Source organism: Trachypithecus francoisi, unplaced genomic scaffold (assembly GCF_009764315.1).
Source record: "Trachypithecus francoisi isolate TF-2019V2 unplaced genomic scaffold, Tfra_2.0 Lachesis_group13, whole genome shotgun sequence".
NCBI classification, from domain to species: domain Eukaryota; kingdom Metazoa; phylum Chordata; class Mammalia; order Primates; family Cercopithecidae; genus Trachypithecus; species Trachypithecus francoisi.
Genome location: NW_022681458.1, coordinates 47,610,943 through 47,638,119, shown reverse-complemented (window position 1 = coordinate 47,638,119; position 27,177 = coordinate 47,610,943). Strand labels below are relative to the sequence as shown.

Genomic DNA, 27,177 nt, shown 5'->3' with positions numbered 1-27,177 from the left:
ACAGAACCAAACCATATTAGGAGTGTTAATACATTTATAAATATTTTTATTTTCATAATATTTTAAAATAGCAATTAGTCACTATTTCACATACTACACAAAAATATTCTCTTGTTGAAATGAAGGCTTGAATATTAACAGCAAAATTTCAGAATAATAAAGAATGTTTTAAACAAGATACAAAACACATAAATTAAAAATAAATAAATTTGACACAAACTAAATTCAAAATGCCAGTTTATCAACAATTCCCAAAAGAAGATGAGCAGACAATCCATAACCTGGACACACAAGTATAGAATAAAAATAAAGTTGATTAATGGTTAATATCCTGAATTTGTAAAGAAGTCCTAAAATTAATTTAAAAATATAGAAGTCCATGAATATAATGATCAAATGCATGTCCAAGAATTTCTGAGAAAGAAGAAAGGTTGGACAATAAATATAAACAACAACAACAAAAAAAGGTGAACCATGTTAGTGATCACTGAAGTAACAAATGAGAAAATATTATTTAGTCTTAACCAATTGGTCAAAATTTTGAATGTCATAATTCCAAGTTTTGATGAGGATATGAAACAACAAGATTTGTTATAGAAGATTGAATCTCATTCCTAGGTATTTACCTTAGAAAAGTCTTACACGAACTCAATGAATAATTTTACCTATTCATAGCAGCATTGACTATAAGAGTAAAAACCATAGAAATTCCCTAACTGAATATAATATCTTATTATAGGATAATCATATAATAAAATACTCTGCATATGTGAAATTTAAAAACTACAACTACATGGAGTGACATAAATGAATTCCACAATATATGTATTGTACCACAAAAGAAAGGCACAGAAAAATGCAAAAATATAATGTAATTTACATACATTTGAAAATTTCTAAAACAAAAATTAAGTGTGAAATTCTTTATAATAAAGCCACAAATGTTTTGAAAGCAAAGTATTACAGTAGTGGAAAGTAACATTTAACTGTAAAATTGAAAAACATTTCAATGTAGTATTTTATTAAGCTAGTTTTTAGATATTTGTTTATTATGAACTTTATAACTTCGTGTCTTAAATCTATAATTTTATATGAATTAAATATTTTAAATAATACATTTTAAAATTAACTTACATATTTGTAAATAAATAATATATAATGTTTTGCTCAATAATAATTATTTAGCTCTATAGACAACAGTCAAGATTGTTTACTTGACTTAATATTTTAGAAAGCAGAGTAGAACTTAGAATGTATAAATATTAACATAGTAATCAAATAAATCATGAGCATTCATTTAATCACATAACAAAAGTATTTTGTTATTTGACAGTGGTTTTCTTTAACGTTAACTTGAGAATGCTGCAGAAGTCACACATCTGTTCTTTGCAAATGAATTTGCTATCAAACCAAGAAAAATTATTTTTAAAAATACGTCAGTTTATAAAACTCAATGAAATCTTATATATAAATATAGATACACACTTTTCTATTATTTTTAGCCTAAAATTTGGATTCTCTCAATTCTTTGCAATTTAATGTTCCAGTTCAAGGTAGTTTTATTCAAAAAGTACTTTGAAATTTAATAAAATTTAGAGTTTGAAGTTAAAGTATTATGGCACATTTATTGAACACAAAATAAGGAACACATAAGTATGCATCACTTTTTAGAAGAAAGTTACTACATAGATCCCACAATCAAAAGGAGGGGACTTGGCCGGGCGCGGTGGCTCAAGCCTGTAATCCCAGCACTTTGGGAGGCCGAGACGGGCGGATCACGAGGTCAGGAGATCGAGACCATCCTGGCTAATACGGTGAAACCCCGTTTCTACTAAAAAATACAAAAAACTAGCCGGGCGATGAGGCGGGCGCCTGTAGTCCCAGCTACTCGGGAGGCTGAGACAGGAGAATGGCGTGAACCCGGGAGGCGGAGCTTGCAGTGAGCTGAGAGCCGGCCACTGCACTCCAGCCTGGGCGGCAGAGCAAGACTCCGTCTCAAAAAAAAAAAAAAAAAAAAAAAAAAAAAAGGAGGGGACTTTACAAAAGCAAAAACACTAGGAAGAATAGATCGTTGAATGGTACAGATGATCTGTTCAATTGGGAAGTTTTTATGTATTTCAGACCATTAAATTTAACAACTTAGAAATAAGCACAAAATCCTTGAAAACTTCCAAATACTTTATATATGTTAAAAAAAATTAAATTTTTGGGACAGTTGCAATGGTTCATGCCTATAATCTCAGGACTTTGCAAGATTGAGGCAGGAGGGTCATTTGAAGCCAGGAGTTTGAGACCAGGTCAACACAGTGAGACCCTATCTCTATAAAACATTTACAAAATTTAGCTGGGTTCTAGCTAGTCAGGAGGATAACTTGATCTAGGAGTCCTAGCTACTCAGAAGGCTGAGGCAGGAGGATTGCTTGAGTTCAGGAGTTTGAGGCTGCAGTGAGCTGTGATTGCACTACTGCACTCCAGACAGGGTGAGAGTGAAACCCTATCTCTAAAAAAAGAAAAGATAAAAAACTGCAATTCAAAATTGTTCCCAGAGGATATTCTAGTCTTAGATGACTTCATTGGTGAATTTTATCAAACATTCAAAGATAAAATAATATAAGACCTGTGCAAATTATTTTCATCTAGTTAGAGGCCAGCATATCTATAATATCACGACTGTACACAACATTACAAGGAAAGAAAAAGAAAAACAATTTTTATTAACAGTGTTTCAAAATTTCTTGAGAATCATGACAAATTAAATCAATAGTATATTGTACAAGTTTTAGTTTTCTCTTAGAAGGATTGATAATTGAGTATGCAGAAATAAACTGGCAGGAGACAACATAACAGGAGACAGGGTATACCAAACATATTAATGTTCAAGTGCACAGGAGTCATGCAATGTATAAAACTCCAAGAACGGCCAGATGGTTGAAGCTTAAATACCCTATTCTTAGGGGAGAGGGAAATGAGGGATGTATGCAATTTTAGCGGAAGAGTAAATTATTTTTAGGGAGGATGAATGAGAAAAGAGCAGAGAATACCCTGGGATTAAGTTCCTCTGGGGTCTAGGTGTGGTGTTAACTCTAGTATTCTATCCTGTAAATTAATCTTCTCTGTTTGATGAAATTATAGGGAGGTGGCCTAGGACAACTGCATTCCTTCTGGATGAATGTCCCTTATTTGCAAAGGGATGGAAGAGTGTGCATTGGGAGCAATGGAGGGTGTTTGGTTCTTCCTTAGTTAAAATCACTCAGCATGCCAAAGCACTACATTTTGTAGCATTCTTTTCTGAGTCCTGACAATATCATTAAATATTATTTATCCCACTAACACAAGGTTGCTTCAATATGCTTAAAAAATCAGTCAATAGAGGAAGAGATAGATCTTCCTTATGGAAGAATTCTGAACAATTCATGAGGCTCCTAGTCCACAAGGAGGGAGAGCATAACCCTCACAACTTCAGTATGAGCTGCACAGAATGTCTTCTTTCTAAAGTGTGAAATGCGTAAAGCGGAGCAAATAGATAACTTTTCAGTTGAGAAATATGACTAAACTACCTTAGCCAGACAATCATGGTCAACATCTCAACATCCACACTGCTGATTATGTTGGTGGTATGTACTCTTGAAATTACAGGATGAAAATGGTACCTAACCTATGTGGTATTCCTTCTCAAAATTCATACTCTGTCCAAAACAGGAGAAAAACATTGGTACATTCCAATCAGGGTGATTTTACAAAATGTCTGTTGAGTATATCTCAAAACTGTCAACATCATTATAAACAAGAGAAGTCTGACGAACTGTTCCAGCAAAAAGGAGGTGAAGGAGACATGACAACTAAATGCAATATGGTATTCTAGACAGGATCCTGCAACATAAAATCGTATTAAAAGTGTGCTTACGATGTCACCAAAATGATGGAGTAGAAGCAATCTGGTATCAGTCTCTCTAACAGAAAACCAAAACAGTATCAAGATTATAACCAGAAATATCCCAGAATTAAAATTTGACACTGAGAAAATCTGAGGGGCCACAAAGAAGTGAGAAAACACCAGCAAAAGGTAAGAGAAATGGACCTCTCTAATCAGAACAACCCTCCCAAGTCTGCCAGGTCCAGTGGAGGAAAGTTCCCCCAGACTTATGATTTCTACACTGGAAAAAGTAAGATCAAGGTGGAAAGTCAGGTTTCCCATCATCTTGGGTTCCTTCACAGGAAAACCATCTCTGACTTACCACATGGGAAAGTCAAGTGTTTGTAGTGTATGTAAGTGAAAACTTCTGAGGGCAGCTAGAGAAGAATAGTGGAAGGAAGGCTAGAATCAGCCAGTGTGTAAAACTTGGTGAGCTGCTTTTCATCTCGAGTAAAGGAAATGCCAAATCAGAGTGGCTGTTGTGCAGCACACTGTAGGAAGTGTGCTTCATGGGTCCTCTGCACACAAAGCCCTGGCCAGCCTTTCCACACAGCTGGAATATTTCCTTTGGGATTTCCTCATCCCATCTTGGACAACAACATTCCAAACTTAATTTAGGGTTGTGTCAAATCCGCACTAAGGATGTCATCTAGCAACAAGAAGAAAAAACAGGGAAGTGTAATCTCCCCAAATGGACAAAACAAAAGCCAGTGAGTGACCCTGATGAAATGGGTCAGAACAATAATTCAAAATAGCCTTTTGAGAAAACTCAGCAAATTGCAAGATAATACAATAAATCAATTTAGAAATTTCTCAGAGAAATTTAGCAAAGAGATTAAAAAATAAAATTAATCAAACACAAATCCTGGAGTTGAGAAATGCAATAGCCAAACTGAAAAGTGCATTGGCGGGATGGCTCTCAACAGCAGAAGAAAAGAATCTGTGAGTTTGAAGACTGATTACTTAAAAATATAAACTTGTGGAAGAAAAAAGAAAAAGAATGAAAATGAACAAAGAATGCTTACAAGATCTAGAGTATAGCCTCGAAAAGCAAATACATGCTTTTGACTTTCAGGAGAGAGTTCAAAAAAATCAAGGAGTAAAAAGGTTATTCAAACAAATAATAACAGAAAGCATTCCAAATACAGAAAAATATCTAAATATCCAGGTACAGAAGGTTAAAGATCATCAAAGAAATTCATTTAAAGTAAGACCTCTCAAAGGCATAAAATAACGATACTCTCAAAGGTTAAGAACAAACAAAAGATCCTAAAAGCAGCAAGAGAAAGGAAGTAAATAAAATATAAAGGAGACTCAATTCATTTGGCAACAGACTTCATAAAAACTACACAAGCCATGAGGGAGTAGAGATAACATATTTAAAGTGCTGAAGAAGAAAAAAAAGTTTGCCACCCTAGAATATTGTGCTCAGCAAAGCTGTCCTTCAAACATGATGTAGAGATACTTTCCAAACAAACACACACTAGACTTTTCTTACAAGTAATACAAAAAAGAGTTATTTACTGTGACACAAAAGGATGCTAGTTTGCAACAAGAAAATATCTGAATGTATGAAATTCACTAGTAAAAGTAAGTACAGACAAATTTAGAATACTTTAATAGTATATTTATGGTATAAAAAGCACTTATATATTTAATATGAATAATAAAAAAACTAACAAAAATCATAATGACAACAATTTGTTATGAGATAGGATATACAAAAAGGTATGAATTGGGACAGCAAAGTGTCAAAATTAGGAGCAGAAAAAGTTAAAGCATAGAGTTTTTTACTTTTCTGTTTGTTGTTTCTTTTCTTTTCATGATCAAAGTTAAATTGTCATAAGTTTAAAATAACTTGCTATAATATTAAGATTCTTTTCTAAGCCTCATAGTAACCAGAAAGCAAAAAGTTAAAATAGATACACTAAAAATAAAAATAAGATTTAAAACATACCAGCAGAGAAAATTACTTAACCACAAAGGAAGACATGTAATGAAATGAAAAATAAGTAGACTAAGTTCTCCAAAAGAAGAAATTATGTCTTAATGGATTAAAAACAAGACCCCAAGTATATGGGTCTTTTCTTGTTTTTCATCCATTGAGAGTTTCCTACAAGAAACACTTCTCCTATAAAGATATACATAGACTAAAAATAGGCTGGAAATAGATATTCCATGCAAACAGAAATCAAAAAAGATCAAAATGAGCAATACATATATCAGATAAAACAGATTTCGGGCCGGGTGCAGTGGCTCATGCCTCAAATCCCAGCACTTTGGGAGGCCGATGCAGGCAGATCATGAGGTCAGGAGATCAAGACCAACCTGGCTAACACAGTGAAACCCCATCTCTACTAAAAATACAACAATAACAACAACAAAAATTAACCGGGCATGGTGGCACATGCTTGTAGTCATAACTACTCGGGAGACTGAGGCAGGAGAACCACTCGAACCTGGGAGGTGGAGGTTGCAGTGAGCCGAGATCGCACCACTGCATTCCAGCCTGCGTGACAGAGCGAGGCTCCATCTCAAAAAAACCCAAAAAACCAAAACAACAACAGCAACAACAAAATAAAACAGACTTCAAGTCAAATCTGTAAAAAGAGAAAAAAAAATTGTTATTGTATAGTGATAAAAGGGTCAATTCAGCAAGAAGATATAACAATTGTTATAAATATGTATACATACATACACACATATATAAAGCAAATATTAAAAGACGTGAAGGGAGAGATAGAATGCAATACAATAATAGTAGAGGACTTAAATGCTCCACTGTCATCAATGGGCAAATCATCAGACAGAAAATCAACAAATAAATGTTGGAGTTTAACTGCATTCTAGACCCAATGGATCTAACTGACAGTTACAAAATTCTTTATTTAATTGCTATTGAATATAGATTCTTCTCATCAGCATATGGAACATTCTCCAAGGTAGAATATATGTTAGTCTACAAAACAAGTTTCAACAAATTTCAAAAAATCAAAATCATATTAAATATCTTTTATTACCACAATGAAATAAAAGTACAATTCAGTAATGAGATCAACTCATTACTGTGTAAACTATGAAAACACATGGAAATTAAAAGGTGCTCCTGAACAATCAATGGATCAATGAAGAAATTAAGAGGGAAATTTGGAAGGTTTTCAAAACACATAAAAATGAACATACCACATACCCCAAAGCAATGCTAACAGGACAGATTATAACAATAAACGCTTACATCAAAAAAGTAGAAAGACTTCAAGTAGACTACCCAACAATGCACCTCAAAAAACTAGAAATCCAAAAAAAAGAAACCCAAATTAGTAGGAGGAAAGAAATAATAAAGATCAGACCAGAAATATAGAAAGTAGAGACTAAAACATAACAAAAGATCAACAAATCAAAAGTTAGTTTTTTTAAAAGATAGATAAAAATTGACAAACCTTTAGGTAGTCTAAGAAAAAAGAGAGAAGGCCCAAATAAATAACATCACAGATGAAAAAGGAGACATTACATGAAGTACTGCAGAAATACAAAGAATCAGTGGAGAATACTATGAGCAATTATATATCAACAAATAGGAAAACCCAGAAGAAAGGAATAAATTCCTGAACACATACAGCCTACCAAGACTGAACCAAGAAGAAAGAGAAAGTCTAAACAGGGTTGATAACAGGAAACGAGATGAAAGTAATAATAAGTCTCTGACCAGTGAAAAGCCTGGGAGCTTTCAGCTTCACTGCTGAAATTTAAGAAGAACTACAATAACAGTTCTACTACAACAACTTCAAAAAAAAAAAAAAGAAGGCCGGGCGCGGTGGCTCAAGCCTGTAATCCCTGCACTTTGGGAGGCCGAGACGGGCGGATCACGAGGTCAGGAGATCGAGACCATCCTGGCTAACACGGTGAAACCCCGTCTCTACTTAAAAAATACAAAAAACTAGCCTGGCGAGGTGGCGGGCGCCTGTAGTCCCAGCTACTCCGGAGGCTGAGGCAGGAGAATGGCGTAAACCCGGGAGGCGGAGCTTGCAGTGAGCCACTGCACTCCAGCCTGGGCGACAGAGCGAGACTCCGTCTCAAAAAAAAAAAAAAAAAAAAAAAAAGAAAGAAAGGAAAGAAAACTTCTAAACTTATTAATAAGACCAGCATTATCATTATACAAAAACCAGACAACAATATAATTAAAAAAGAAAAAGAAAACTCCAGGCCAATAGTTTTGGCGAAAATAAATGCAGAAATCTTCAAAAAGGAAAATACTAGCAAACCAAATTCAACAGCACATCAAGAAGATAATACATGACAGTCAAGTATGATTTATCCCAGGGAGGCAAGGATGATTCGATATAAGCAAATAAATAAACATGATACATCGCATTAACAAAATGAAACACAAAAACCATATGACCATATCAGTACATGCTCAAAAAGCATTCTATAAAATTCAACACCTCTTCAGGATAAAAACTCTCAACAAACTAGGTGTAGAAGGAACATACCTCATAGCAAGTCCATATAGGGCAAACCCTCAGCCAGTACCATACTAAATAGAGAAAAACATAGTCTTTCCTTTACAACCTAGAAGAAGACAAGGATGCCCATTTTCACTACTGTTATTTAACGTTGTATCAAAAGCCCAAGCAAGATAAACTGGGCAAGAGAAAAAAAAAATTACAGGCATTTAAATTGGAAAGAAATAAGTCAAATTGATGTTGTTTACAGATGACATCTTCTTTTGTTTGACATTTATTTTAAGTTCAGGGTACACGTTCAGATTTGTTATATAGGTAAACTTGTGTCATGGAGGTTTGTTGTAAAGATTATTTTGCCACCCAGGTATTAAACCCATTAGTTATTAATGGGTTATTAAACCCATTAGTTATTTTTCCTAATCCTCTTCCTCCACCCACCCTTCACCCTATGATAAGCCCCAGTATGTGGATATTATATTATATTATTATATTATATTATATTACATTTAGAAAAACTTAAAGCCTCGACCAAAAAGGTGTCAGAACAGAAAAACTAAGTCACTAAACTTGCAAGATACAAAATCAACATACAAATATTACTGCTACTTCTAAAGATTATCAGCGAATAATCTGAAAGGGGAATAAAGGAACAATATCATTTATGTTAATTACAAAAAAATTTAAAAGACATTGGAATAAATGTAACCAAAGAAGTAAAAGCCCTTGACAATAAAAACTGTAAACGCTGATAAAAGAAAGTGAAGAGGACATGAAACATGGAAAGATATCTCATGTTCATGGATTGGGATAATTAATTTTGTTAAAATGTCCATTCTTAACCTAATGCAATCTACAGGTTCGACAAAATCTCTATCAAAATACCAATGACATTCTTCACAGAAATAGAAAAAAGCAATCCTAAAATGTGTATGGAGCCACAAAAGACCCTGAATAGCCAAAGCAATCCAGAGCAAAAAGAACACAACAGGGGCATCATGCAAACTGATTTCAAAGTACAGTTGACCCTTTTAACACACGAGTTTGAACTGTTCAGGTCCACTTACATCTGAATTTTCTTTTTTAAAATTTATTTATTTTTTATTTTCATTATTATAGTTTTAAGTTCTAAAGTACATGTGCATAACGTGCAGGTTTGTTACATATGTATACATATGTCATGTTGGCTTGCTGCACCCATTAACTCATCATTTTCATTAGGTATTTCTCCTAATGCTATCCCTCCCCACTCCTCCCACCCCAAGACATGCCCTAGTGTGTGATGTTCCCCTTGGACACCCTGTGTCCAAGTGTTCTCATTGTTCAATTCCCACCTGTTTATATCTGAATTTTCTTCTGCTGCTGCCACCTATAAGACAGCAAGACCAACTGCTCCTATGTTTCTTCCTTCTCTGCTTACTCAATGTGAATACAACAAGAATACTTTTATGATGATCCGCTTAAACTTAAGGAATAGTAACTATATTTTCTCTTCCATGTGACTCTTAATAACATTTTCTTTTCTTTAGATTAATTGTAAAAATGCAACATATAATGCATAACATATATGCTAATACATTATTTATGTTATTAATAAGGCTTCTGGTCAATAGTAGGCTATTACTAGTTAAGTTTTTGGGAAGTCAAAAATATAATAATTTTCAAATGTGTGGGAGTTGGCACTTCTAACCCCCTGTGTTGTTCAAGATTCAACTGTAACTACAAAGATATAGTAGACAAAACGGTATGGCACTGACATGAAAATAGATACATAAATCAAAGAAACAGAGTAGAGAACTTAGAAATAGATCTGTGCATTTACAGGTGTAGTAGCCAAAACGGTATGGCACTGACATGAAAATAGATACGTAGACCAAAGAAACAGAATAGAGAACTTAGAAATAGATCTGCATGTTTACAGCCAACTCATTTTTGACAAAGACAACAATAACATATATTTGAGAAGGTACAGTCTCCTTAATGGTATTGGAAAAACTAGATATCCTTATGGAGAAAAATTAAACTAGACTCTTATCTTTCTCTATGCACAAAAATCAAATGAATAGATTAAAGACTTAAATGTAAGACCCAAAATTATGAAACTACTAGAAGAAATCAGTAGAATAATAAACTACTAGAAGAAAACACTTCAGGACATCGATTGGTCTGAGCAAAGATTTTTGTAGTAAGACCTCAAAAGCACAGGCAACAAAAGTGAAAGTAGACAAAGGAGACTATACTAAGCTAATCAAACTTCCGCAAAACAAAGAAAACAATCAAGAGAATGAAGAAACATCCTACAGAAGAGGAGAAAATATTTGCAAATTATCTGACAGGAAATCAATAACCAGAATACATAAGGACCTCAAACAACTCAATAGTGACCCCCCAAAACCAATCTGATTCAAAAATGAGCAAATGATCTGAACAGACATCTCCCAAAAGAAGGCACACAATTGGTGAACAGGTATTTCTATTTATGTAATCAATTGGAGAATCAGAAGTAGATTTGCACACATGATAAAAAAATTTAGATAAAAGTATCAAAACAGCTTGATGAGATGAGGAAACATTTTCTAACAAATGTTGCTGGAAATAGTGGGTAAATCTATGAATCAAAAATGAATTTTAATCCCTTACACCATTGTAATTTGAGATGGAAAATATACCAAGTGGTAATAGGTATAACCGTATAACTTCTAGCATAAACACAGGAAACTATCATTGTAATCCTGGGAAAAGCAAATATTTCTTAGGACCAAATAAGTAATGTGATAGACAAAATAATGTCCCATGAAGACATATATGCCCTAATTTCTTGAAACTATGAGCATGTTACTTTATATGGAAAGAAGACTTTGCAGATGTGATTAAGAATACCGAGACTGGAAGATTATACCAGATTATCAGGCTGGAACCAATATAATCAAAAGGTTCTTTTATGAGGGATAGAAGAGGGGCAGACTCAGAACAGATGTGACAAAGGAAGAAAGGTTAGGGTAATTCAAGGAACAGACATGAGTTACAGAATGCAGACAACCTTTTCACATTGAAAAAGGAAATGTAATGGATTTTCTTACAGTCTCCAGAAGGAAAGCAGTCCAGCAAACACATTTTCATTATGCTGACTTCCAGTAATGTAAAATAATAAATTACTGTTACTTTAAGCTACAAAATTTATGGTAATTGGTTATAGCAGTAATAGGAAACTAATGAAAGCCTATTAAACAATAAAAATGGATATATTTGATGTAGAAAAATCACTTATGCTCCTCCAAAGACTTATGCTCCTCCTCCAATAAAAAAGCAAATAGGTAAATCTCAGACAGGGAATATATAATTCCCCCCCTCGACACACACACACACACACACACACACACACAGAGAGAGAGAGAAAGAGGGAGATATGGAGGGTCAATAGTACTTACAGCAATACACAGGCATGAAATGCTAACACATAACGCAACATTAATTCATCCCAAAGTTATTGTATGAGTGAAAGGAATCAGACACAAGTAGTACATAGTTGAGATTTTCACTAATAAATTTTAGAAACAGAGGCAGAAGTAATGAGTGTGTGTCTGTATGTGGGGGTGTATGTATAAAATCAGACAACTCTCAATTCAGAACATAAAATAACTCCTATAATCCAATAATAAAAAACAATAAAAATAAATACTATATAGAAGAGGATGTAATAATGGGCAATGTATATGATAATGTTTTCAGCATTATTCATAAACAGAAAAATACAACTTTAAAACTATAATGTCATACAAAGTTGATCTGTCACCACAAACTCACAAGGATGGCTAAAGTAAAAAACTGATACTACCAAATGTTGATGAAAGTGTGGAGCTACTGGAACTATAATTCATTGCTGGTGCAAGCATAAAAGATACAACCAAAGGAGACCCAGGATGAGTAGCTCCTAGTTGCCCTCAGGTCATCTTGTTGTCTGCCCGAGTCTAACTGTGTCCAGGGCTTTTATGGGCTTCAGAGTGGAGAAAGTGCATGCTGATTGGTTCCATGGGTGGCCACCGGCAGCTGAAAAAGCACCATAAGTTCTCATTCCGGTCTGCAGAATAGCAGCCCGGCCCCCATGCTTCAGGCCTTCTCTGGCTTGAAGGTGGGGCTTCACCAGGGAACCAACCTTTCCCCTCCAGAAGCCTCTCTGCCTCCTACCACCATCAACCTGCCATGCAAGGCACCCACGGCGTCCAGGCTGTTTGTGCGGAGGGCTGCCTGCAGGCCCAGGTGGAGCTTCCTTCATGCCTCTTGGCCTCCCTCCCCGGCTCACAGGTGCCCACAGTCCAGAGGGGCCCAAGGCTGCAGGAGCCTGGCATGTCAGCACTGCCCCAAGTGTGCACACACCCAGTCAGGGCGCAACTGTGCCTGGGCTCAGCATCAACTTTGCTCCAAAATCGAAGTGGGCACCAGGAGCCAGGAGAGGCCAGGTAGCACAAGCAGGCAGTTCTGAGTCTGGGGGAAAGGGGACTTCCCAGCTTCCCGAGAGTACAGTGATGCCTGGGTCTGCAGTCATGGCTGGGAGGATACAGCTGCACCTGGAAGAGAGAAGCTCCCACCCCTCCAACTCAGGAGGCGGCAGAGATACCACCTATTTTTGGCTCCTGCCTGCTCCATGGAGCACAGAGCCTGGGTGGTGCCTCCCTGACTGCAGCCGGCATCATGGCAGCAGCTGCTCCAGATGGGCTGCTTCTGCCATCAGTTTCATGGAATCCAGTTAGGAAACAGACATTTTCCAGGCACCTCTTGAAATCATAGGCATGGATGTGGTACTGGTGCCGCTTGCTTATTTTCTTGATGGCCTCCTCAATGTACTCCATACCTTTCTCCTCCCACTTGGCCTTGGTGCTGAAGTTAGTGTGGCAGCCTGCACCATTCCAGTTCCCAGGAATGGGCTTCGTATGAAAGGTTGCTGCTATCACTCCAACGTCTTCACATACATGATGCAAGATGAAACAGGAGATGATCTCCCATGCTGATTCCTTCACGGGATCCAATTTGGAATTCCCACTGGACAGGCATGACCTCAACATTTGTCCCTGCGATCTTAACTCCAGCATATAAGCAGGCTTGGTAATGAGACTCCAAGACATTCCTCTTATTGGCTTTGTCTGCTCCCACAGCACAGTGATATGGACTGTGTGGTCCAAAAAAGCAATTGGAAGGCCAACCGAAGGCTGTCCATCTGTCCCCATGAGGGTATATTTCTGCTCTATGCCAAACTAGAGGTACTGATTGCTCACCATGTCCATTATCCATTTACAGATGTACCTTAAATTGGTCTCTGCTGGCTTTCGATTGTACTTGAAAACTTCACAGAACACCAGCTTGTTAGGGTCCTTGTGGAAGGGGTCCCAAAACATGGCAGCAGGCACAAGACACATGTCACTGTTTGGAGCTTTCAGAGCTATCAAAATTCCACTCAGGCAACTCTTCCACACACTTGGGCTCACTGTCCAGGGTATGGGTCTTGCAGTGCAGTCATTCTCCAGTCACAATGATCCAGATACACATGGCCTGAACTTTTCCCACCCTGAGCACACCTGCTTGATGTTTTGTTTCAGCAGGAACTTGCTGAGGGGGTCATGGTGGAAAGGTATTCTGTGAGCTGAGCAGATGGGTAAAGGTGGGGAGAGAAAAGAGGGGGCCACTGTGATGCTCAGACCTCCACTCATCTCCCATTCTTGACTCTGCCCCCATAGATTGAAAGTCATCTCTAGATTACAATGTAAATGTTATGAAAACACTTGTTATATTGCTTTGTTTAGGGAATAATGACAAGAAATATAATCTGTACAAGTTCAATACAGACACATTTTTTTTCCCAAATATTTTTTACTCTTGGTTGGTTAAATCCAAGGACGCCAAACTCATGGTCCGAAAGAGTGGATGGTATTTACAGCAATCCACAGCATTACAAAGTAATGAAATGCTAACACATGTGGCAATCTCGATTAAACTCAAAAGCATTATGTAAGTGAAAGGAATCAGATATAAATGGTACTGGTTCGTAGTTTAGGTAATCATTCATAAATTTTAAGAAAAGAGGCAGAAGTAACATGGCATGATAGAAATCAGAGCACTGTTTGCCTCTGGAGTGTAGAAAATTGACCCTACAGGAACATAAGGAAATTTTCTAAGGTTGACGAAAATGTTCTCTGAGGAGTGTGCTTAAGGGGTGTGTTCCTTAATCAAAACACACCTAAGTGAACTTATAATTCATGCATTTACCTTAATTATTTAAAAACAGAAAATAGTATTTACTTCTTAGCAAATTGTTTCTGGATTTTGTTAGGTTAAAAGAGAGAAGTAATGCATTTCATTATGAAGCTTGTATTACTCTTTTAAAATATCTACTAATTTTAATTTTAAAAACTAAGAAATGTATTAAGTGTAATAGTAAATTAAGCAAAAAGAATAATTTTTCAATGGTAATATGGTGAGCTTTTAAATAAGCTTTTAACAGAAGTGACTGATATTAAAATTATAATGTCTTACTATTTCGATTTCTTGAGTACTGGCCATTGCCCTGGCTTGCCCTACTTTCTCTACTTAGAGGAATATTAAAATGTGTTACAGATGGAATGCAAAAAGAAATACATAAGCAGTATATATATTTTTGACATTCAAATCAGATTATGCATGAAACAATAGCTTTGAATGTCTGGATATTGTCTTAAGAATGGATTTCCCAAATTCTTTATTCTCCTTTACTGTATCAATAAATGTACTTTAGAAGACTCCAGTAATTCAGGTTTCCTGTGGTAGGAGAGGGATCAGGATTCACCTGTTTCTGCAAAGCAAAAGGAATAAAGGAGTGGAAGCAAAGTCAGTTGATTTCCTAGCTTGAAGGTATTGGGGGGAAAGGAAGAGAGACAAGTATTCTATGTGAGTCCTGATTTCTCACTTTTTGGAAAAGAGAATGATGCGTTAGATAAATAAAATAACTTTTGGGGGCGAAAAGAGGAGTCATTGGCCCTGCTGTCCATTTAGGACCTGAAAAGAGATCCCTCCCTTTACAACCAAGAGAAGTCTGTGGTTTGGTAACAGCAATTTTATAGCACAGCATGATCAGGTAAAGAAGGCTGTGAAGTTTAACTCACTGAACTGCCTATGATTCTTTTGTAGCATAGGGATCGCAGCTCTTGATAAAGAGAATCAGAAAGCGTCAACAGCAAAGTACCACGATAAGACTAACTTAGCAGGTGAAAGGAAAACTATCCAAATAATTAAGGATTTTGATCCCAATGAGAGAACGTTTGAGAACATAGCCATCATTAAATTATTGTATTAAAGAACTGCATGACCCAACATTGTTTTACTCTTTGTTAACTAGTGGATAAGGGTGCAGAAAGAAGACGAAATAAGTTATAAAAAAACTTTTGATCCTAATAGCAGTCTTCCAAACATTGGTATTTTAGTGGAGGTAAATTTTGCACACCTAATACCCTCATTTAGCCTTATTTTCCACTGTCTGATATTTAAAATATATAACCTTTTTTTTTTACTTTTTAGTATGTTTATATTTCTTTTGCTCTTTATTCCTTTCTTCTCTGGTAATCTTTGTTTATTTGCTCCTCTCCAGAGTCTCCTAACATATTATCAAGAATAAAAGAGGCTAAGTTAATGTTTTCAATATTGGCAAAGAAAGAACTTGAAAGTAATAACTCACATGTGATTTTATTTTCTCTTTTATATACTACTTGTGGATTAAAATTGGAATAACATTTCAGGGCATTAAGTCACAGTTTAACTATAATATTAAAATATTTTTAAACTCCTCTGCTTGTCTCTTAATAGTAGAGGGACAGAGTGAGCAAAATGCAGAGGCCCAAACAGCTAGAGAGACACTTTTGAAAGTATTTTATCTATCTTATTGCCACACGCTGGGCTCCCAAGACATCACCCAAGCAATCTGTTGATGAATAGGTTATCGTTCTGTAGTACTGTGTAAGGAGCATCCCAGAGAAGAAAGGGCAATGTTGGGATATTTACTGACATTTTGAAGACTGATTTAAGGTGGTTCAAATATAGGGGGATTGATCAGAATTAGGTGATAATAATTTTAGTAATTTAGGACTGATGGCAGAATAAGGTGAAAATTTTGAGGTGAGAGAATTAAAGCATCTGTTAAGGTAAACTGTCACTTTAATGGTTTATGTGAAAGAGTAGTTAAGGCTCATGTAGTTACTAGAATTAACAATAAAGTTTTATTTGCAACTTTTTATCTTCTTGGTTAAGAGTCTCCTGAAAGAGTAAATTTTTTTTTTAATAAAAACAATGTACTAGCCTCTTAATATAGCTAATGAGCTATATAGATAATTTTGACTCTCACTATGAGAATTAGCAAAATCTGGCATATCTGTAAACAATATGATTCATGTTAAACCTTGAATAAGATGTAATCGAATATTTAAAGTATAGTCATATAGATGATATTATTGTTTAAAACTTTCAAATAAGGAAGTTGGCTAAAGGTATGGAAATTAGAAAGTGGAGAATATCAGTTAACAAAGTAGAATATCCTTTAGTGTTATTTAAAATATCATGATATTTCTCATGAGGTAAGAGTTCTCCCCAACAACTGTTAAAATCATCCAATCAGAATCTTTATGATTGCATATCATCTTAGACTAACTCATGTTGTAGTAACAAAGAGTCACTACACATTTCTGTTGCTTACAACAGAAAATATGTGTTCCCCTCCCTGTACCTCACCTAGCAGTCCCTTGAGTAGCATGCTGATTGAACAATATACCCATCATGGATGAACTGCCATTCTGTTCCATATTATTTTTATTCTTTGACCTGGCGAATGGAGAAACCTCCTTCTGGGGCATTGCTTTTCCAACACACACACACAAAAAAAGCCAGAAAAGAAACTCTGAAAGCTCTTGTTTTGAAGTGGCACACAGTATTCCCAATCAGAATTCACTGGCCAAAGGGATTCACTGGCAAAGTTTGAGATCAATGTGTGTGAGAAAGGATAAAGCTGAAGATGAGAGGATGCATATTCTCCCCACAGGAAAGACAGTAAACATTTTTTAAATATTGCAAATTTCCACAATGACCAACTATTAGATGTTACTATTTGGATAGAATTAGAAGATGTCTAATGTATCATTATTGCTTTAAAGAAGCTTGATTTCTTCATATATGAAATGGTAATAAATTACCATATTATTTTATATTTCTGATGATTGAATAAAATAAATCTTGTAAATGTAGTTGTTGACACTAGATTATGATTTCCTAGCATGATAGAGCTAAATAATTGAAAGTTTATTATACTCTTAGATAAACATGACATTGAAGTAGCATTTTGTTTTGAAATTTATAGTTATAATTTTACTACACATTTATTATGGTTTTAATACAGTGTCTATCAAAACATTCAGAACATAGGATGATAAAATATTTAACAATAATGAAAGACATATGAGTTTATTAAAATGATGTAAACATCTATTAGAAAGTCTCATAAAATCTCAAAAGTTTTGAGTTTGTGAACTATTCCTCACAATTTTAGTTTGAAGTGGGTCAGTATTATTATTCACGTTAAATATGAACAAAGAAAAATGTAAGCAATTTAAACAGCTGAAAACCGTATGTCATGCCAAAGATCAAGTCCTTGGAGTCTCAAAGCAGTTTTATGCTGTGAATTTAATTTTTAGTTTTCATATTTGGATTTAATTGAATTGGCTTAAGAATAACCACATTCATCATTAGATGAAAGATGCAGTATCCAAAAGCAATCGGTAGATTTTTGAAATGTAACACTATTTGACTACTGGCTGGATATTTTTGCCTTAGATTTTTTGTTGTTTCCTGTTTCCATGTCCTGTGGCACTTTAAATTTGGAGAGAAATGTAGATACATTTATTTAGAATTTTTAAAAGAAACCTATACTGGGTAAATACATATGTTTGTAATATATTTCTAGGGAGGGTATTTAGCTACATTAATGGTCATAATCCAACTTAAATTACAAAGTTATAAATTATAAACTTAATAAAAAATAAGAAAATACTTAATTATATATGTCTAAAATGTAAAGAAAATGGACGTTTCTATGTGAACAAACCTGGATGCTAGTCACTCTAATTGATACTAGAAAAATGAAACATTTCAATATTATTGGAAATTTTGTTGTCATTTCAAAACGAGTCAAGAAGCATGCTTTACTTACCTAAGTAGTTGTTTCAATTTTCTACTTTTTTATGTTGACTACATAAAATACCCCAGAACAACTTGAAACAGTTTTTACTAATTAAAAAGCAGATGTTCTATAAGTGTATCCATTGAAATCCAGTAACCGAAGTAAGTCTTCTTTAACTGAGTAATGATGAATTCTACTTTCCCAACACTCCCTAAGGTAAAACCCTAAATTTACTATTTTATAGCCCTTGGAAAAAAATATTGAAAAGGAATAATGTTAAATAAAAGTAGCTTAATTCACAAACTTATTTTTCCATCATACAGTCCTTGTGAATTTATTTTTAAGTCCAATTATCAAATGTATACATGACTAGAAATATACAAACACTAACAAAAAAGCCACAAAACACCTCTCTACTTAGTCATAGAAAGTTAGCGCTGGTATTTTTTCTTTTTTAACCAGGTGAATATAAATTCAACTTATGTTGACCAATTTATCAGCTTGGATTTTAAAAAAGCAAAATCTTTTTAATCAAAGAACATGAATAACAAGAATGCCCAAATTGCAATTAGTTTGCTCACCTCCTCCTAACCACAGCGCCTAATGTCCATTTCTCTATAGGTTTTATTTGTGTATGTGTGTGTGTGGTGGGGGGGGGGTGTAATCCCCAGAAATCAGTCATTTTAGTCTTTTTTTTTTTTTTTTGAGACGGAGTCTCGCTCTGTCGCCCAGGCTGGAGTGCAGTGGCCGGATCTCAGCTCACTGCAAGCTCCGCCTCCCGGGTTCACGCCGTTCTCCTGCCTCAGCCTCCTGGGTAGCTGGGACTACAGGCAACCGCCACCTCGATTTTAGTCATTTTTAATAACCAGTGCAGCATGTTTTTTTTTTTTTTTTTTTTGTCTTTCTGGCTATCACATGTTAATATCCCCTGTTCATGAGTCTCCTTCCAGAAACTTGTAACCACTACAAACTTTCAAAAGTCACTATCATGAGAAAGCAAAGTCCATTCAAAAATTACAATCCAGATGTTCATACAGTCTTCTGGGTATGAACTAGAGTTTAAAGAACTAGAGTATATAAAGAGTCAGGCAAACTAGTCACTTCCCTTACTATGGACACATATTATCACCCAAGAACCTTCTTATTACTAGCTTCTCACAAGATGTCACTGGGCTTCCACACGTTGATTCTTCAGAAGTAAAAAAATTGGAAGAAGAACCAATGCTGAAGTGTCTACTCTATTAACCTCTTGCTCTTCAGTTTTGGTCCATCTATCTCAAGTGTACACTAATTTACTGAAATAAGACTTGCCCTGTCTTCATACCGTGTGCCTCATACTTGAGTGTGTTCATGTGCCTGAATACATGCATGCATGTGCTTTTGTGTGGTATTGGTGATAATTTTGGTTTTGTTTGTTTTCTTCATCACTAAAGCAGTAATTTATACAACTGCACAGTGTTCTGAAACATTTCCATTTCTATTTGCTTTGTTTTTGTATATCTAGAAAACCTAATGATTGTTTTTCAAGGCATCAGTTTCCCCAAATTAAAAAAAAAAAAATTCAACCACTAATAAAGTAGAGAACTGTTAGATACATTAAACTTTTTTCTGTCTGTATCACTCTGCCAACTCCAATGTCAAAGGTCTCTGACCAAGGTTTGGCCAAAGATCAACGGATGTGTGCTCATTTCATCTTCAGTAATCTCTGGAAGAAGTGAATAATTGCTCCTAAGACTATAGCACTTAAAGGATGGCTATGAAATATCCATATTTATTTTTAACATCTAAGTCAAGCAACCACAGTCTTTTTTTTTTTTTTGTATTTCACAAGATATGGATAAATACAGACTTTTTCTTTGGTTTAATAACATTTCTTTAGATGCTATTTTCTACTATCCCACTTAACGTACTTTTCAAAAATAAATATTATTTGGAGCAGTTTTATGTTCACAGCCAATGTGACAGAAGAGTTTCTATCTACTGTCTGTCCCCATTACTACACAGCCTCCTCCACTATCAACATCCCATACAAGAGTGGTACATTTGTTCTAATCATTGAGCCTACATGCACGTCATTATCACTCAAGTCCATAGTTTACATTAGGGTTGTGTCTTGCTATTGTACTTTCTTTGTGTTTTGACAAATGTATAATAGCATGTATCCACTATTACAGTGGCATGCAGAATTGTTTCACATTCTAAAAAATCTTCTGTGCTCTCATCCCTCCCTGCCCTCTAATGCTGACAACCACTGATCTCTTTACTCTCTCCACAGTTTTTCTCCAGAATATCGTATAGTTGAAATTAAACAATATGTAGCCCTTTTAGATTGGCTTCTTTTCACCTAGAATTAATAATATGCATTTAAGTTTCCTCTATGCCTTTTCTGTTCCTGAAAGTTCATTTCATTTTAGCACAGAAAAAAAAATGTTTCTTTTCCTGGATATGCCAGTTTATTTATTATTTCACCTACTAAAGGACATCTTGTCTTGATTCATTCCAAGTTTTGACAATTGTGAATAAAGTTGCTATGAATATCTCTGTGCAGGTTTTCTGTCTATACACATTTTCAACTCATTTGGGTGAATATCAAGATATAATATTGCTGGATCAAATGATACAAGTATGTTTAGTTTTCAGAAAATTCCAAATTCTAAAGTGGAAAATTTCACTTCTAAAGAGGCTGTATTATTTTGTATTCCCACAAGCAATGACTGAGAATTCCTGTTGCTTCTCATCTTTGTCAGAATTTGATGGTATCAATATTTTAGATTTTTGCCTTTCTAATACATGTATAATGATATTTCATTTTTATTTCAACATGAAATTCCTTAAGGACATGATGTGCAGCATCTTTTAATATGCTAATTTGCCATCCATATATCTTCTTTAGTGAGGTGACTCTTCAGATCTTTTGCTCAGTATCTTTTTCATAAGTAGTCACACAACAAAGCTCAGCCAGCATTTATTATCAGGAGAAAAGTTGTTATCCCAGAGGTTTATACTAGCATGAATGTTATCACGTTTTGACAAATATATTTATTGTGAATGAAAAAATATCTTTTTAAAAGAAAATTTACAGCTGTCTTGTTCTTGGCATATTAAAATAGGGCAATAAACTCTTTGGAGTGAATATGATAATTTATGAGGAGGCAAAGATCAAGCATGTTAAGTAATAAAAAATGAGTAGTTCTTATCTTTTCTGGATTATGTTCACAAAGGCAAATGTGAAGCAGAGTCAGTTTCACACTGAATTTCTTTAATAAATAAAATTTTTGATGCAGCATTAGAAAAAAATAAAAATTAAGTTTGGGGAAAAAATATAGATTCATGAAGAAAATAAACTCATAAATACTCAGTCAGTACTGCGGTTTTCCTATGGTGTGTAGAGATCACTGTTCAGTTTAATGCCAAAGCATACCCTTTTAAAATAATGCCTTAGCTTTATTAATGTCATTTCAATAAATGCCTAAAAAAGGCAATAATTATCTGGGTTCTGTACTGTAAGATAATGAACAGAAATGAGATAGTGCTGTTTGAATTGGGACAAAAAGAGAAAATGGGCCGGGCGCGGTGGCTCAAGCCTGTAATCCCAGCACTTTGGGAGGCCGAGACGGGCGGATCACGAGGTCAGGAGATCGAGACCATCCTGGCTAACACGGTGAAACCCCGTCTCTACTAAAAAATACAAAAAACTAGCCGGGCGAGGTGCTGGGTGCCTGTAGTCCCAGCTACTCCGGAGGCTGAGGCAGGAGAATGGTGTAAATCCGGGAGGCGGAGCTTGCAGTGAGCTGAGATCCAGCCACTGCACTTCAGCCTGGGTGACAGAGTGAGACTCCGTCTCAAAAAAAAAAAAAAAAAGAGAGAGAAAATGGTGAACAGAACAGCCAAAAGTAGGGAAGGTTATAATATGGAATCATATGGCACAATTTAGTTGATAGAACTTACTCAAAAGCTAAAGTACGCGTTTTATTTGAAGTGTAAGTGTAAGCTACCATTTTTTCCCCAAATGCTTAGCTCTATCAAATTTCCAGCTGAATTACAAAACCAGATATTTACCTTCAATATTTGATACACTTACCTTCATCTTATCTATAATTTTTTAAAATTTGATATTTTAATGTACTCATATATGTCAAATATATATATAGCATTTTATAATAAAATAGCTATGAACCTTAGAATATAATGCCATAATATTCCATTTCAACTTTCTTCTTTGTAAGACTATAACGAGAGATAGATAAAGCGCTATGTTGTGTTATTTTAAAAATATTTTGGCTCTAGCTATTTTACCTTATTTTCTTTTTTTAACTATGACTGTGAAGGAAATAAAAATATTTTTCCTCAAAATATATTTCACTGACATATTTTGAGATGACTATTCAAGAATAGCAAACAGATATAGCCCTGTAAAGCTGTTTTTTGTGGGAGAGATTTACAAATGTAGAAAATCTACATTGATGCAGCCAGGCCTTCCCTTGTTCAGATTTGGAAAAGATTCATTGAGATTCTGATACCTCTAAAAGTCTAGTGAAAATATTTATTGTTGTTCTCTCTAAAAGTACTACCTGTGAGGCTTCACATTCATAACAAAACCACTTTTACAAGCCCCCTCCTCTTCTCTCTCGCCCGTAACAATTCTTGCCATTATAACCTGATTTTGGTCATACTCTGAGCTCCTATTATTTCTGTAACTTCAAGACAGCATACAAGCTTTCACACACCATGGGGGGAGCAGTAAATCGCTCTGTGATTCCTCCCCTTTACACATTAATAATTGTTATGCTTTTTCTCCAATAGATATTACTTTTTCTGCCATAAATATGGGTCCTGTGAGTTAATTTTTCAACAAAACTTAAGAGAGCAAAATAAAATGTTTCTCTTGGAATCTACAATGGGTCAAGAAAAATTTTTGTCAAAAGTAAAATCTCTTGTTTAGGCATACTTCAGAGACATTCCTGTTTTACTTCCAGACCACAGGAATAAAGCAAATATTGAAATACAGTGAGTCACACTAATTTTTTTGGTTTCTCAGTGTATGTAAAAGTTATGTTTATACTATACTTTATTCTGTGTGTGATAACATTGTGTCTAAATAATGTACATACCTTAGAGAAAAAGTACTTTATTGCTAAAACATGCTAACAATCATCTGAGTCTTCACCGGGTTGTAAACTTTGCTGGTAGAGAGTCTTGCCTCAATTTTGATGGCTGCAGACAAATCAGGGTGGTGGCTGTTGAAGACTGAGGTAGACTTGGCAATTTCTTAAAATAAAACAATAAAGTTTGCTACATCATTGATTCCTCCTTTCACAAATGAATTCTCTGTAGTGTTGGATGCTGTTTGATAGCATTTTGCTTATAGTGGACCTTTTTTAAAAAATTAAAATTTGAATCAATTCTCTCAAAACCTGCTATCGCTTTTTTAACTGTTTATAAAATTTTCTAAATATTTTGTTGTAATTTCAATAATATTTACAGCATCTACATTTGAATTTGATTCCATCTCAACAAATCACTTTCTTTGCTCATCCATAAGAACCCAATGTTATCTCTTCAAATGTTATAATGAGATTGCAGAAAGTTAGTCGCATCTTCAGGATCCACTTCTAATTCTGGTTTTCTTGCTATTTCCACCATATCTGCAGTTACTTCCTCTACTGAAAGGAGGCTTGAACCACTCAAAGTCATCCATGAATATTGGAATCAAAGTCTTCCATACTCCTCTTGATGTTGATATTTTAACCTCCTACCATAAATTATAATTTTAATGGTATTTAGACTAGTGAATTGAGATTCTGATACCTCTAAAAGTCTAATGAAAATATTTATCATTTTTCTCTCTTAAAGTACTACCTGTAAGGCTTCACATTCATAAGAAAACCACTTTTACAAGCCAAGCCTTTACTAGAAGATTTTTACCTTACTATGCCCAGATCCATCAGAAGAATTACTATCTATGGCAGCTATAGCCTTAAAAAATGTATTGCTTAGGTAATAAGACTTGAAAGTCCAAATTACTCCTTGATCTGTGGGTTGCAGAATAAAAATGGATGCTGCATTAGCAAGTATGGAAGCAACATTAATCTCTTTGTACCTCTCCATCAGAACTCTTGGGTGACTAGCTGCATTGCCAATGACTAGCAATATTTTTAAATATCTTTTTTTTTTTTTGAGCAATAGGTCTCAATTGTAGACTTAAAATATTCAGTAATTTATTCAATAAACAGGTCCTATTTGCTAAGGTTTATTTATATTGCAATTACTTTTGGAGTCTTTGTCATGAAATCTTCTGCCGATGTGCAGAATGGCATTTCTAGATTTTTTTCTAGGGGATTTAGAATTTTAAATTTTACATTTAAGACATTAATCCTTATTGAGTTGATTTTTGTATATGGTGAAAGGAAGGGGTCCTGTTTCGATCTTCTATATATGGTTAGCCAGTTATCTCAGCACCGTTTACTGAGTAGAGAGTATATTACCCATTGCTTGTTATTGTTCACTCTGTCACAGATGAGATCGTTGTAGGAGTGTAGTATTATTTCTGGATTCCCTAACCTGCTCCATTGGTCTACCGTGTCTGTTTATGTATCAGTAACATTCTATTTTGGTTACTGTAGCCTTGTAGTGTAGTTTGAAGTCAGATAGTGTAATGCCTCTGACTTTGTTCTTTTTGCTTAGGATTACTTGGCCAATTCAGATTCTTTTTTGAATCCATATGGATTTTAGAAATTTTCTAATTCTGTGAAAAATTTCATTGGTAGCTTGATACAAATAGCATGGAATTTATAAATTGATTTGCACAGTATGGCCATTTTAACGTTATCTATTCTTCCTATCCATGAGCATGGAATATTTTTCCATTTGTTGTGTCATCTCTGATTTTTTTTTCAGTAGTGTTTTGCAATTCTTATTGTAAAGATCTTTCACCTCCCTGGTTAGCTGTATTCCTGTATTCGTGTGTGTGTGTGTGTGCGTGTGTGTGTGTGTGTCTATTATGAATAGGATTATGCTCTTGATTTGGCTCTCAGTTTGGATATTGTTGATGTACACAAATGCTACTGATTTGAATACATTGATTTTGTATCCTGAAACTTTGCTGAAGTTCTTTATCAGTTCTAGGAGTTTTGGGGTTAAGATTATGGGGTTTTCTAGGTATAAAATTATATACTCTGTGAGGAGAGGTAGTTTGACTTCCTCTCTTCCTGGTGGATGCCTTTTATTTCTTTCTCTTTCCTGTTTGACCTGGCAAAGACTTCCAGCACTATGTTGAATAGAAGCAGTGAGAAACAGCATTCTCGTCTTTTTCAGTTCTCAAGGGGAATGCTTCTATATTTGCCCATTCAGTGATGTTGACTGTGGGTTTGTCATAAATGGCTCTTATTTTTATGTATGTTTCTTCAATGTCTAGTTGATTGGGGGTTTCAAACATGGGTGAATGTAGAATTTTATCAAAAAAATTTTTGTGCCTATTGAGATGACTATGTGGTTTTTGTTTTTAGTTATGTATTTATGATGAATCACATTTATTGATTTGCACATGTTGAACCATGCTTACATCCCAGGAATTAGGCCTACTTGGGTTGTGGTGAATTAGCTTTTTGATGTGCTGATGGATTGAGTTAGCTTGTATTTTATTGAGAATTTTTGAATGTATGTTCATGAGGAAAACTGGCCTGAGGTTTTCTTTTTGTTGTGTATCTTCCAAATTTTAGTATCAGAATAACGCTGACTGCATAGATTGAGTTAGGGAGGAGTCCTTCTGCCTCAATGTTTTGGAATAGTTTCAGTAGTAATGGTATTATCTTTTCTTTATGTGTCTGATAGAATTTGGCTAGATTGAGTTAGGGAGGAGTCCTTCTGCCTCAATGTTTTGGAATAGTTTCAGTAGTAATGGTATTATCTTTTCTTTATGTGTCTGATAGAATTTGGCTGGTCCAGAGCTTTTTCTGGCTAGTAGGTTTTTTACTACTGATTCAATTTTGGAACTCATTATTGGTATGTTCAGGGTTGAATTTTTTCTTGATTCAATCTCTGTTGTATGTTCCATGATTTTTCCATTTCTTCTAGTTTTTCCAATTTGTGTGCATTCAGGTGTTCATAACAGTCTCTGAGGGTTTTGTATATCTGTAGGGTGGGTGATAATGTCTCCTTTGTCATTTCTGATTGTGCTCATTTGGATATTCTTTCCTTTTTTCTCTATTAGTGTAGCTAGTGGTCTTATTTTTTTATTTGACAAATTCCTGGATTTGTTGATCATTTGCAGGTCCTATCGTGCCTCAATTTCATTCAGTTCAGCTCTGATTTGGGTTCTTTTCTCTTGCTAGCTTTGGGGTTGGTTTGCTCTTCTTTTTCTAGTTCCTCTGGGTGGGATGTTAAATCATTAATTTGAGATTTTTCTAGCTTTTTGTTGTGGTATGTGGTGTCTTAGTTTTCGTTAATTTCAAATTATTTCTTGATTTCTGCCTTAATTTTGAATGTCTTCATTTTTGCCTTAATTTCATTGTTCACCCAGAAGTCATTCTGGAGCTGGTTGTTTGATTTACATGTAATTGTATGGTTTTGAGATATCGTCTTGGTATTGATTTACTTTTTTATTGTGCTGTGATTTG

The 27,177-nt window shown here is 35.0% G+C and overlaps 1 pseudogene; it reads right to left on the bottom strand.

Annotated features, from left to right (window-relative positions):
* Window positions 1–225: 225 nt before the first annotated feature.
* On the bottom strand, window positions 226–22,649 carry LOC117094180 (annotated as a pseudogene).
* Window positions 22,650–27,177: the final 4,528 nt, after the last annotated feature.